This window comes from Melanostigma gelatinosum (genome assembly GCF_949748355.1).
Source record: "Melanostigma gelatinosum genome assembly, chromosome: 2".
Lineage (NCBI taxonomy): Eukaryota > Metazoa > Chordata > Actinopteri > Perciformes > Zoarcidae > Melanostigma > Melanostigma gelatinosum.
This window is the reverse complement of record NC_136635.1, coordinates 8,299,407-8,313,790: the sequence shown is the minus strand read 5'-3', so window position 1 is coordinate 8,313,790 and position 14,384 is coordinate 8,299,407.

The following is a 14,384-nucleotide window of genomic DNA, read 5'->3' as shown; positions in this document are numbered from 1 at the left end:
TGCTGCCACCTTGTTTGGCATACATCTGAAATCTTGTGGCAGGTCAAAGCTCACGAGAAGCACATACGATTATAAATTGGATTTTTCTGTCGCTGTGTAATTCCAATCTTAGCCCATCCAGAGGAAGCTTAAGCATTAGCTTCGAGCTAACACTGATGCTCCTTAACTTCACGTGTTCAGAAGTCGAAAGTAGAAATGACAATAAGAACTCTTAGGCCCTTTGCCACAATGTCCAACTTCCCATGTTCCTCCTTGATGGATTTTTGAAATCAGAAATTCCCTGATACAGCACAACAAAGACTATAACATCGCAGTAAGGGCGGGCAGGCTAATGTGTTCTGGTACACATTGTTCATCAGGAATTCTCACTTTGAATAGGTCCTAAATGCACTGAACTTTAAATGAATTAAAACCAGCAAGGGGCCATTCAAGCCTATACTGAACAAAAACTTTAATTCTGAACCGTGTTGCAAACCAAGACACTGTTCTCTGTTCTTGGAATTTCAAGCAGTTAAAGAGATTTTTTTTCTATTGTATTTTTCTTGTTATTTTGTTTCTTTTAATTTGTATGAAGATCAGCCATGCTGTTCTTTGTTCAAACAGCTACAGGGTACATACGACTGGTTTAACTATACAAACAGCCAATTATTATTTTTTTGTTAACCTATGCCTTTCTATCACCTATTTGTTTGATTTGAAACAATGGACCATCATCAGTAGTTATTGAATAGCATTTTTGTTTACTTGTTCATAAAAACAGTAGGGTATATTTGTGTGGTTGAAATGAAAAGGCAAGTGACTGGATTCTTTACATGAAACTAGATTGGAGTGCTTGTAGCATGAAAGACATGTGCCCAAAATGGCAAGCAAATCCTTTGCACTTTAATGTTTACAGACACTTTTGTGAACTTGATATGGAGGAAGTTATTGCCAAATGCAGATGTTGTCATTTGAATGAAAAAAGCAAAAATAAAAATGAGTATTTCCTTAACTGCTCTCAGTTTACTGACATTTTATAAATGATGTTAAATGATTTGAAGCTGTACAGAATATACATGCACCATGATAAAACCCATAAACAGAGTGGCCTCTAATCAAATAACTTCTTCTCACAGCCTCCTTGTTACACACTGCTCAACATTATTTCATTAGCATCGTCTCCTGACGTGCAGAGGATTTTGAGATATCTAAATTATTTAGGGTTATTAACATTGGAAGACCTGTCACAACAGCTGCTAATTGGTCAAGTCATTGTAAGTGTGTCGTGAGAAGTATCAACGGCCCTAATTACCCTCTCATATCATTAATTCAGAAGATAAACTGCTGTACCATTTTGTTGCTTGTCAAATGTTTACAAGTATCCAGAGAATGTTTTAATTGTTAATAACTAGTATGGCTACAATTAAGCTATCAACACAAGGGTTTCAAAAGCGCAATATTTGATATTCAGAGCATTAATATAGCAGCAAATAAGTATTTTCTATGGAAAGATATAATGGAGTAATGTCTACCTGAGCAGACAATGACGTCGCTCTCCCTCTGGGTGTGATGCGTTCCAAGCTTCTCCTTGCTTTGTTGACTTTTAGTGCACGAGGTCACGTGAGCGTGCCCCGCTGGCTAGGTCACGGCCGCTGCTTTTCCCTGCACTCACACAGCGGTTACAACTGACAGCGTTGTCGCGGACGTGTACCACCTACCCTCCGGTTCCCCCTCAGGTAAAAACTGTTAGCTCTGTCAACAGGCTTCCCGCTGTTAGCACTGTTAGCTGAGCCACAGGCCCAGGCCTCACCATGTTGAGAGCCGTTGAGAGGCAATAGAAATACCCCCAATCTCGTATTTTGCACCTTTAATTTGAAGATCTGGGTATGAGGATTGTTTGTAACAGCCGTACTTAATTCATTTGTAAATGAGTCAGCACATAGGCACTAAGGTGACTATGACAAATACTGTTGTGGGGCACAGAAGAATGTTATCAGTATTCGTTTACGAGGACTTTATGTTCAGCTCTTTTTGGAGACACAAAACTGAAGACTCATCGCCCTGGACAACTGATTTGAAGCCTTGACACTGAATTCAAATTACACTGACCATAAGACTGACGCTATCGACGATAGACTTGATTGGAAAAAATACATCAAACTAAACTGTTTAATAATGATTAGTGCAGCCCAAAAACTGCACCTTAATCCCAAGATAATTACTGTGCAAACTGCCAATGTCCTCTTTTCTGGCATTGATGTTTCCATTTCATTTTCTATGGAGTTCAGCGGGTGTATTTACATTGTTAGGGCATTTTCTCTCATTTAAGGGTGTATGAGAGCAAGGAATGTACTCAACTGAGAGCTGAGAGCAAATTAGGTGACAACAAGTTAAAAATAAGCAGTGCATGGAGGCCCTGAGATAGTTAAAGCATATGCTTTAGCTTCTGACCTACACTAGACTACTCCTGGATGCTTATTTAAAATGACATTAGACTCATGTCCATCTTAGTTTCCCTTATCACAAGTAAGTTCTGAGGGGCAATAATCAATAGAAGCCCTTGTGTAAAGAGGCTGCATACTGTATTATCAACAGATAATACAAACACATCCACAGTTGGCGAAGACTTGGCTAAATGACAGAAAAGTGTTTTTCTTTTATAATACAAAGAATCAGTTCAAACTTGATTTGATCATGGAGCGGTGTTACTTCAATGCTCTTTTGAGGCAAACTATGAGACCACCGGGGCACAGATTGCTTTTGCGGGCAACAATATGAGTCCATTGTCCCAGTGTCCTACTGTACTATCATGATAATTAGGAGAAAATGTTAAAGCAAATGCAAGCAGTGTGTTTAAAACAACAACTATGTTAAAAATATTGAATTGCGGGTTAAAGAATTATAGATTATAGATGAAGAATTATAGATGTGTTACATCTAATCATCTAATTGAATATTTAAATAAGTTAAATTTGGGTTTAAAGGTCCAGTGTGTAGGACCTGGCGGCAGCTAGCGGTGAGGTTGCAGATTGCAACCAACTGAAACGTGTCGGAGAAAGAATGCGAATGGCCCTGTAGAGCCAGTTTTTAGTTGATCTGTTCCAGGCTACTGTGGGAATATGGCGTCCGACTCCATGAAGAGGACCCGCTCCGCATGTAGATATAAACAACTCATTCTAAGAAAATGAATACACAACGATTCTTATATTAAGGTAAATATACATTCACGAAAACATACTGAATAAATAAGAATGTATTCCATTTAGATCCCCCTAAATGCTACACAATGTTCCTTTAACTAATGAGCCCTTCATTAAAGCTTGACTCATCTCTAGAACAACCTGAAAATAGAATCAATTTTAATAAAACTAATTTCTATTCCTCTAAATGAAATGACTTACTCCAGAAATATGTTTGCTGTTTCAAGCATTCCATTTCACTTTCAAATCATCATCAGGAAAATGTGGTCGCATCGCAAATAAATACCAGGTTGACACTGGTGCTAAAATCCACCTGATCCTTGAAATCTAATTTATTAAAAAAAAGAAAGAAACGGTTCCCCAACAAAACCTGTTTTTGTTGCCTTCAGCAGCCAACTGTGCTGTGTTTGTTTTGTTTGTTGAAAAGAACCAACATGAAAGTTGATAACCTGGATGCACAACTTTTAGCAATAGAGCCATCACATCAATCGAGTTTACAAAAACAACAATGCCCATCGCATGCCATGGAACAAGTAAATAAAAAATGATCTTCTTGGCCCTAGACACGCACAAAGGAATCCTGTTGAACATGGGTGTAAAACCCCGGCTCAGCCTCTGTCTGCCACAGCTGCATTGATATCAATGCCTGAAGTGAAGGTGCTGTGCCTCTAATCTGAAACCCTTCCAGCTCAACCAGCCATGTAACAGAAACTTCCAGCTCCCCCCCGAGCAACACCGCTACCTGAAGCTAAATTATTCGTACGCTAATAACTCGTGATTACTGTTAACAAACGTGATGCCAAATGCCTTTCCTCTAATACAAAAGGGCCTAATGAAAGGTGTGCCTAAATGATTCATATGAACCCAATTTGTCAATACCTATCATGCCAGGTCAGTCTGAGTTAAGTGTTCAATTTTGACAGGCAGACTCTGAGCAGACCTTTAAGAGACATGCTAAGATATGAATTGCTTTTGGGACCTCTCTGACGAATCAAGAGGTACAGTACCTGTCACACTCACAGGATGCTAAGTGAATTAACAGTGACCATTAGACACTTAATAATTAAAATGTTTTAATAATGGCACAGAGGGAGTCACTTTAACTGCATTAACATTACATGACCATTGTTGATTCACATCTACAGACTCTGGTACAGTAAGATAATTACCTCCTTCCTTACTTACAAGATAGAAATGTAAATTCTTCATAATATAACACTCTTATAACAGTGGCACAAGTATGAAAAGCTGATCTAATATTTCCCACCAGATTAGAAATTAATTGAACTCACTGAGTGGCTACATTTTTCTGAAGTCAAACCTTAATGTTCAACAAAACAAACAGTTTGGTGGGTCTTCTCTTTTGTCAGGGTTGCACAGATCAAGAGGACATTGGCACTGAAATTTGAAATATCATTATCACGATTAATATGCTTTTTGTGGACAGATTTTGTCACCACAATAACATGTAAAATGTATAAGAAGCAATCACAGAACTTTACAGGGGTGCAGAAATTAAGGTGAAGTTGAATATGGGCATGTTTCGGCCCCCCTCCACACAGACACTTTACACCAGGGGTATTCAACTAAAATTCCAAAAGGTCCAGATCGAGAAAATCTCCTCGGGCAAAGGTCCGAAACATTACAATAATATCTAGCTCGCGCTATTTACTGGCATATATATATTAATATCTTCAAGAAGCCTAGTAGTAGTAACAACATCTCGGTGTAGTCAACAACTGTCAAATCAAATAAAGTACACATCAATTATATTTTAACAAATTATTACTCTCAGTTTTCAAATTCAACTGGATGGATTATAAATAATACACAGAAATACATAAATAAATGTTCTTCTCATTTGAAGTGAAATGAGGTCTGGATTAAAGGATATGAATATGTGTTTGACTCCGTAAGTGTGTGTCGATGTGTGAATGAATGGCTTCATGCACAGATGCATGCATGTACAGCACTGCAAACTTCAACGTCAATAATAAACACATAGTTGAATCAACACCTCTGTGAAAGTTTTTTTTTACAAAAACTAAACATTCATATCTGCGCTGTTGTAGCGAATTGTATTAGATTATATGGTACCTAACAAAGTGACCAAGGAGTTTAAACTAACATTTAACAGGTGCCATTTAACAGGATTCCATTCAAGATTCCATTCAAGAATGGAATCCTGGACCTAGAGTTCTTGCACCTGACCATGATGTGTGGTCAGTGTCTCTCTTTTGACTCAAAAGACCTGTTGAGACCCTTGAGACAAGTCATCGACCAAAAAGCTCTCTCAGAAAATCAAGATGAGCTACTGGAACGAATCTTCACTCAGGGCAAGCGCATTGTTTATTTCTCCCCGTCTGGAGGGAAAACTTTGGGACGCAGTCGTCAAAGTGGAGGACGTAACGTTTGAGATCAACAAGGTCTTCCTGTGTCGATGCAGCACGTACTTCCAGTGAGTTGGCTATCTGATATATATGTATATATATATATATATGTATATATATATATATATACATATATATATGCTGTGAATGTATATCCTTCAAATGAGCAGAAAGTAATAATTAATGATCAAGTCTGGGAGACTAATCACGATATGTGATGAATTACATACATTCATGGAGCATTTCTGACAAGTTTGACAAAGAGGAAAAGATATAATATATCAGCTACAATAGTCTCTCAGGTCCATAGTAATGTGCTTTTAAGCAGATTAGTATTGATTAGTAGCATTGAGTAGTTTGTGTGTTCAGAAAAGTGACTGAATTCATTTAATGCAACAAAACGAAAAGTAATTGCAAACACTTGAGATGGTTATTTCGACACACAAATTGAAGGAAGAAGCTTTTCACTGCTGCACAAAAGCTGAGATGAATTGTAGATGGTGGTGAAACAGCTCCAGAGAGATCACAAAAGAAAACAAAAATAGCATACAACATGAAGTATTACATATTTGACAGCGACATTCTTACTGCTAGCTACACTCGGAATGATGTCCGGCGGTTTACGTATTGTACAATTTCCCTTTAATGCAAAATGGTGTAATATGTTGATTTTGTGAATGCTTATTTGAAAACGTTATCATTGTTATCAATGAGACAATGAGAATGAAAATCTGAAGTCTGTTTCCAATCCTCTGCTCTGTGTTTATTCTGACCCGCAGGGCTCTCTGGAGTCGCTGGTCACCTCCAGACAAGGAGGTCTTCCACATACCCGGCCTGTCTCCGGACATGATGCAGCTCATCATTGAGTTTGCGTACACCGTGGGGGCGACCGTGGCGCACTGAGTTAAGAGGTCGTCCGTGAACCGGAAGGTTCACGGTTCGATCTCCCACTTGGATGTGTCAGGTGTCGAAGTGTACCTGAGCAATACACTGAACCCCCGGCGCCTGTCATTGGCAGCCCACTGCTCCCTATATACAGGGATGGGTCAAATGCAGAGACAAATGTCCCCCTTAAAGGGATAAAGATAGAATGAATTCTATTCTATTCACCGGCTTGGTCTCTGTGACGGAGGAAGACGTGCAGGAGCTGCTGCTGGCAGCCGATCAGCTCAACGTCATGGCTGTTGTGCAAACTTGCTGCGACTTCCTGGGCGAGCAGCTCTGCCCAGAGAACTGCATCGGCATCTTTCAGGTCACCGACACCTGCTTGTCCATCGAGCTGCGGCTCAAGGCCTACCACTTCATCGTTGACCACTTTGAGAAGGTGGTTTTGTCCGAAGAGTTCCCGCAGCTCTCCGTGCAGCAACTCGCCGACATCCTCGGTAGAGACGACCTCAATGTGAGCGAAGAGAGCCATCCTGTGCTGGATCTGCGGTGCTGAGTCGCGAGTGCCCGTCAAAACCTCCCGTGGCGTAGATGCACTCGCCCAGCACAGCGATGCTCACGTAGCATCGGCGGTGGTACATGGGTGGCCCCTCGTGCCAGGTGCACGTGCTCACGTCAAACCTGCGCACGCTGTTGAAATGATCTACCCTGTTGAAGCTGCCGACGCAGTAGATGCTCCCGTTGAGGACGGCGGTGCCGTGGTAGGCGCGAGGACCCACGTCTTGGTCTGTCACCTGCATCCAGAGGTCGGTGCTGACGTCGTACGACTCGATGCTGTTCGTTGGATCGGCGCCGCTCCAGCCCCCTATGGCCAACAGGAGGCCGTTTGCCAGGCGAGGGCGGACGAGAGGGTTGCTGAGATGCGCAGAGGGTCTGAACCTCATGATGGGACTTAGGATTTCGATGACTGCCCTGACCATGTGCAGGCACTCAGCGTTGTTCTTCACCAGCTCATTGGACATCACGTTCAACCTCAGGTAGTCCTTACTCAACACCAGTCGCACCTACACAGAGACCGCAGCACCGCAGCGAAAAGCAGACATCGCAGTGCTCTTGTCTAAGGTATATGTTAACCTTCTGTCACCAGATTTAGTTAAGACCATATCCTCACTACTCCGTGTCTAGTTGGCTGGTTACATGGTTGAAAAAGATACAGTCCGCAGTAGTGCGGTCATGGTGTTCTTTTTGCTGATACTGTTTCTTGCGTACCGTCTCCTTGGTACAAGGCTTTAGGAAATCCAACCTTGTCCGGATATGTCTGTGAAGAAACAGATCAGCCGGGGACTGTCCAGTAGTGCAGTTAGGCGTAGTCCGATATTGTAGCAGGAACAGTGAGATCTTGTCCTCAATGTTCAGTGAAGCAAGCTTTTTCATACCTGTCTTGAACGTCTGAACATATCTCTCTGCCAGACCATTTGTTGCTGGATGTCCAGGTGCACTTGTGGTGTGCAGAATCCCATTCTGCTTGGCAAAAGTCTGGAACTCGTCTGATGTGAATGTCGTCGCATTGTCTGTCACAATTTGTTCAGGGAGACCGTAAGAGGCAAACAGTCTCCTGAGCCTGGTGATTGTTGCTTGAGAGGTGATCTGTGACATACGAAACACTTCCATCAGCATTACTGTGCTCTTCTGATTTGCGATAGACAATGTGGTAGTCATACGCTGACAATATAATCGCCCACCTCTGAATGCGTGCTGCGGCCAGTGTAGGCAGGCTCTTGTTCTCCCTGTATGTACCCCATGAAATGATACTCCTTGCAGCCCCAGTATCTATTTCCATCTCTAACCTCACCTCAGCTACAGTGAATATTTCTTTATACAGGTCAGCATCTTCACTTGTGACAGTCAAAATTGTGAACACACCCAATTCAGCGTCTTCTTCAGCTTCCACATATTTTGTGTGTTTCTTTCTTCTGCTCCATGAATGCCTTTCACTCTCTGCCTGTGCCTTGGACCGACATGCCTTTTTAATATGCCCAGTCTTGCCACAGTTATGGCGTTTAGTCTCTTTAAAACGGCACTCATCTGGCTCGTGATTCTTTCCATTGCACCTGTAACAGTTCCTTGTCCGCTGTGGCCTCACCTTGTGAATGCTTGCCGCCCCGACACTTTCACTTTCCATCCCTCTCAACTGACGTGCGTCTCTGTCGGCAGTCTCCATGTTGAGCGCGATCTCAAAAGACTTTGCAAAAGTAAGATCATTTTCCGAAAGTAGTCTCCTCTGGCAGCCCTCGTTTCTTATTCCACTGACGATCTCGCAGTGATGCGTCCAAGTTGGCGCCGAACTCACAGTTAGATGCGCATTGTTTCAACTCTGCTACATACTGAGCCACCGGCTGGTTAGCTTTTTGGTTACACCGGTTAAAGCGAAACCTTTCAGCTACTAATAAGGGCTTGGGCTCATAATGTTCCTTTAGAACGGCCACTATTTCGTCAAACGTCTTATCTTTTGGCTTCCTGGGCTGCACCAGATTTCTCAAAAGCCCATAAGTAGCCGCACCCATGACACTGAGAAGCGTAGCTACTTGCTTATCTTCGGCTACGTCGTTAGCTTCGAAGAATTGTTCCATCCGTTCAATGTACGCGGACCATTGTTCATTTTCTGGCTTGAATTCGTCAATTCTCCCAAACAGGGCCATCATACTCACTAGTACTGACACCGAGTGTCTCTCCTACCCTGCGAGAACGTAGTTTTATCCTCGTCGCCAATTTCTGTGATGTATTCTCGAGGCGGACACACACGTAGCGTTGTTACTTTTATTTTTAATGCTGAAGATGCAAGTCTAAACTAAATCTGGTGACAAAAGGTCAACATATACCTTAGACAAGAGCACTGCGATGTCTGCTTTTCTGTGTAGGTGCGACTGGTGTTGATGAGTAAGGACTACATGAGGTTGAACGTGATGTTCAATGAGCTAGTGAAAAACAACGCTGAGTGCCTGCACATGGTCAGGGCAGTCATCGAAATCCTAAGTCCCATCATGAGGTTCAGACCCTCTGCGCATCTCAGCAACCCTCTCGCCCGCCCTCGCCTGCCTAACGGCATCCTGTTGGCCATTGGGGGCTGGAGCGGCACCGATCCAACGAACAGCATCGAGCCGTACGACGTCAGCACCGACCTCTGGATGCAGGTGACAGACCAAGACGTGGGTCCTCGCGCCTACCACGGCACCGCCGTCCTCAACGGGAGCATCTACTGCGTCGGTGGCTTCAACGGGGTCGAGCATTTCAACAGCGTGCGCAGGTTCGACGTCAGCACGCGCACCTGGCACGAGGGGCCACCCATGTACCACCGCCGATGCTACGTGAGCGTCTCTGTGCTGGGCGAGTGCATCTACGCCACGGGAGGTTTTGACGGGCAGCGCTACAGGCCCGAGACCAGCCAGTGGAGTCTCATCGCGAGCACGAGCATAGGGGGCATGTTGGAGCTGTAACGGCTGTAAATGAAATAAATGTTTATTGTGCATTGAACTGCTGTTCCTCCAGAGATTTTCTTTTCAACTTCTCAGTTTGTGCAACTTCTAAGTTTTATGTTCTGTGAGGGGGGTGCTGTGTTCCACCTGCAGACACACACGGGTTGATCCAGAGTGCATCATTGTAACATTAACGCCTTAATACGACAAATACGAATTGCTGTGTTTCATGCGTTCAGGTTTTCACATCGGCCACCGTATTTCTCCTACTCGCTTTGCACAGCTTGAAAAAGTTTAGCTGGTTGCAATCTGCATCCTCCCCGCTAGATGTCGGCAAATCTACCAAATGCACAGAGTACCTTTTCAATACATTGTATTCATATTTGAAATCACCTTGTTCTGAGAAGTCAAAAAATTGCCTTTCTGCAGTGTAATCAAAAACAAAATTGGTGTTACAGTATATCTAATATCAGTTGTCACATCATTTCAACACTCTTTTGTAGTTCTCATCGGGTAAAGTATAAAGCAGGGGTATTCAACTCAAATTCCAAAAGGTCCAGATTGAGAAAATCTCCTTGGACAAAAACATTACAATAATATCGAACTCGCGCTATTTACTGCCATATATATATATATATATGAATATATTCAAGAAGCCTAATAGTAGTAACAACGTCTCTGTCTGGTCAACAACTGTCAAATCAAAAAAAGTACACATCAATTATATTTTCACAAGTTATTACTCTCAGTTTTCTAATTCAACTGGATGGATTATAAATAACACATAGACATACATAAATAACTGTTCTTCTCATTTAAAGTGAAATGAGGTCTGGATTAAAGGATATGAATATGTGTTTGACTCCGTAAGTGTGTGTCGATGTGTGAATGAATGGCTTCATGCAGAGATGCATGCATGTACAGCACTGCAAACTTCAACGTCAATAATAAACACACAGTTGAATCAACACCTCTGTGAAAGTTTTTTACAAAAACTAAACATTGATATCTGAGCTGTTGTAGTGGATTGTATTAGATTATATAGTGCCTAACAAAGTGACCAAGGAGTTTAAACTAACAGTAAAATGACTGAGTTGCTTATTTTACTGGTGGACATCTGTAATACATGTAAAACATAATATGTTTTACATATGTTTTGTTACATTATGTTTTACATATTATGTAAAACATAATGTAAAAAACATGTAAAACATAATATGTTTGGTCCCCCAATCGCATGGTCTACAGATTGAATTGGAGGATGTCAGTTCATCAGTGACGTCATAGGTCCAGGATTCCATTCGAGAATGGAATCCTGGACCTATGACGAGAATGACGAGAATGACGAGAATGGAATCCTGACTAGAATTCTAGCACCTGACCGTGATGTGTGGTCAGTGTCTCTCTTTTGACTCAAAAGACCTGTTGAGACCCTTGAGACAAGTCATCGACCAAAAAGCTCTCTCAGAAAATGAAGATGAGCTACTGGAACGAATCTTCACTCGGGTCAAGCGCATTGTTGATTTCTCCCCGTCTGGAGGGAAAACTTTGCGACGCAGTCGTCAATGTCGAGGACGTAACGTTTGAGATCAACAAGGTCTTCCTGTATCGATGCAGCACGTACTTCCAGTGAGTTGGCTATCTGATATATATATATATATAGATATATGCTGTGAATGTATATCCTTCAAATGAGCAGAAAGTAATTGTTAATGATGAAGTCTGGGAGACTAATCACGATATGTGATGAATTACATACGTTCATGGAGCATTTCTGACAAGTTTGACAAAGAGGAGAAGATATAATATATCAGCTATAGTCTCTCAGATCCATAGTAATGTGCTTTTAAGCAGATTAGTGTTGATTAGTAGCATTGAGTAGTTTGTGTGTTCAGAAAAGTGACTGAATTAATTTAATGCAACAAAATGAAAAGTAATTGCAAACACTTGAGATGGTTAATTCGACACACAAATTGAAGGAAGAAGCTGTTCACTGCTGCACAAAACCTGAGATGAATTGTAGATTGTGGTGAAACAGCTCTAGAGAGATCACAAAAGAAAACAAAAATAGCATACAACATGAAGTATTACATATTTGTGACATTTATTTGACAGCGACATTCTTATTGCCAGTTACACTCGGAATGATGTCCGGCGGTTTACGTATTGTACAATTTCCCTTTAATGCAAAATGGTGTCATATGTTGATTTTGTGAATGCTTATTTGAAAACGTGATCATTGTTATCAATGAGACAATGAGAATGAAAATCTGAAGTCTGTTTCCAATCCTCTGCTCTGTGTTTATTCTGACCCGCAGGGCTCTCTGGAGTTGCTGGTCACCTCCAGACAAGGAGGTCTTCCACATACCCGGCCTGTCTCCGGACATGATGCAGCTCATCATTGAGTTTGCGTACACCGTGGGGGTGACCGTGGCGCACTGAGTTAAGAGGTCGTCCGTGAACCGGAAGGTTCACGGTTCGATCTCCCACTTGGATGTGTCAGATGTCGAAGTGTACCTGAGCAATACACTGAACCCCCGGCTCCCCGGGCGCCTGTCATTGGCAGCCCACTGCTCCCTATATACAGGGATGGGTCAAATGCAGAGACAAATGTCCCCCTTAAAGGGATAAAGATAGAATGAATTCTATTCTATTCACCGGCTTGGTCTCTGTGACGGAGGAAGACGTGCAGGAGCTGCTGCTGGCAGCCGATCAGCTCAACGTCATGGGCGTTGTGCAAACTTGCTGCGACTTCCTGGGCGAGCAGCTCTGCCCAGAGAACTGCATCGGCATCTTTCAGGTCACCGACACCTGCTTGTCCATCGAGCTGCGGCTCAAGGCCTACCACTTCATCGTTGACCACTTTGAGAAGGTGGTTTTGTCCGAAGAGTTCCCGCAGCTCTCCGTGCAGCAACTCGCCGACATCCTCGGTAGAGACGACCTCAATGTGAGCGAAGAGAGCCATCCTGTGCTGGATCTGCGGTGCTGAGTCGCGAGTGCCCGTCAAAACCTCCCGTGGCGTAGATGCACTCGCCCAGCACAGCGATGCTCACGTAGCATCGGCGGTGGTACATGGGTGGCCCCTCGTGCCAGGTGCACGTGCTCACGTCAAACCTGCGCACGCTGTTGAAATGATCTACCCTGTTGAAGCTGCCGACGCAGTAGATGCTCCCCTTGAGGACGGCGGTGCCGTGGTAGGCGCGAGGACCCACGTCTTGGTCTGTCACCTGCATCCAGAGGTCGGTGCTGACGTCGTACGACTCGATGCTGTTCGTTGGATCGGCGCCGCTCCAGCCCCCTATGGCCAACAGGAGGCCGTTTGCCAGGCGAGGGCGGACGAGAGGGTTGCTGAGATGCGCAGAGGGTCTGAACCTCATGATGGGACTTAGGATTTCGATGACTGCCCTGACCATGTGCAGGCACTCAGCGTTGTTCTTCACCAGCTCATTGGACATCACGTTCAACCTCAGGTAGTCCTTACTCAACACCAGTCGCACATACACAGAGACCGCAGCACCGCAGCGAAAAGCAGACATCGCAGTGCTCTTGTCTAAGGTATATGTTAACCTTCTGTCACCAGATTTAGTTAAGACCATATCCTCACTACTCCGTGTCTAGTTGGCTGGTTACATGGTTGAAAAAGATACAGTCCGCAGTAGTGCGGTCATGGTGTTCTTTTTGCTGATACTGTTTCTTGCGTACCGTCTCCTTGGTACAAGGCTTTAGGAAATCCAACCTTGTCCGGATATGTCTGTGAAGAAACAGATCAGCCGGGGACTGTCCAGTAGTGCAGTTAGGCGTAGTCCGATATTGTAGCAGGAACAGTGAGATCTTGTCCTCAATGTTCAGTGAAGCAAGCTTTTTCATACCTGTCTTGAACGTCTGAACATATCTCTCTGCCAGACCATTTGTTGCTGGATGTCCAGGTGCACTTGTGGTGTGCAGAATCCCATTCTGCTTGGCAAAAGTCTGGAACTCGTCTGATGTGAATGTCGTCGCATTGTCTGTCACAATTTGTTCAGGGAGACCGTAAGAGGCAAACAGTCTCCTGAGCCTGGTGATTGTTGCTTGAGAGGTGATCTGTGACATACGAAACACTTCCATCAGCATTACTGTGCTCTTCTGATTTGCGATAGACAATGTGGTAGTCATACGCTGACAATATAATCGCCCACCTCTGAATGCGTGCTGCGGCCAGTGTAGGCAGGCTCTTGTTCTCCCTGTATGTACCCCATGAAATGATACTCCTTGCAGCCCCAGTATCTATTTCCATCTCTAACCTCACCTCAGCTACAGTGAATATTTCTTTATACAGGTCAGCATCTTCACTTGTGACAGTCAAAATTGTGAACACACCCAATTCAGCGTCTTCTTCAGCTTCCACATATTTTGTGTGTTTCTTTCTTCTGCTCCATGAATGCCTTTCACTCTCTGCCTGTGCCTTGGACCGACATGCC